Source organism: Arachis ipaensis, chromosome B02, assembly GCF_000816755.2.
Source record: "Arachis ipaensis cultivar K30076 chromosome B02, Araip1.1, whole genome shotgun sequence".
NCBI classification, from domain to species: Eukaryota; Viridiplantae; Streptophyta; class Magnoliopsida; order Fabales; family Fabaceae; genus Arachis; species Arachis ipaensis.
Window position 1 is genome coordinate 29,277,670 of NC_029786.2, and position 563 is coordinate 29,278,232.

Below are 563 nucleotides of genomic sequence, written 5' to 3' on the forward strand. Positions count from 1 at the left end.
ATGAGATTTGAGATTATTTGAGATTGAGATGTATGTGATGAATATGAGGAACACTGGCTTGGGGATGGAGATAGGTATATATAGGCCGCTAGGGGAAAAAGTCAAAGATTTTGACTAATATAAATTCAACGAATTCTTGGAGGCATTTTTTGCTTTTTATTGAATGTTGACTATTAGTATGATTCAAATATATGAAAATTAAATTTGAAGGCATCAGAGTCTTTAGTTAAGTTAATGGTTGTTGGAGTGCCTATTTGACCAATATACATTGATACATATATCCATAACTAATTAACTTGTGAGCCAATTTACTACAATTAAATAAATGAACGTGTATTACGTATCTATGTAGGTCCCTTCTTTGCGTAATAGATTATTTGCATGTGTTAATTTTGGTGACAGTTTTGTTGGCATAATAAACATGAAAAATATATTTTGAACACTTGGATATAATATTCTCTGTCGATATTAATTAATTTTATTATTTTTCAATATTGGATCTTTTAATTTATTTTAATATTTGAAACTTGTTTTTTTTTTTTTTAAATTTCTTAGTTTTTGAA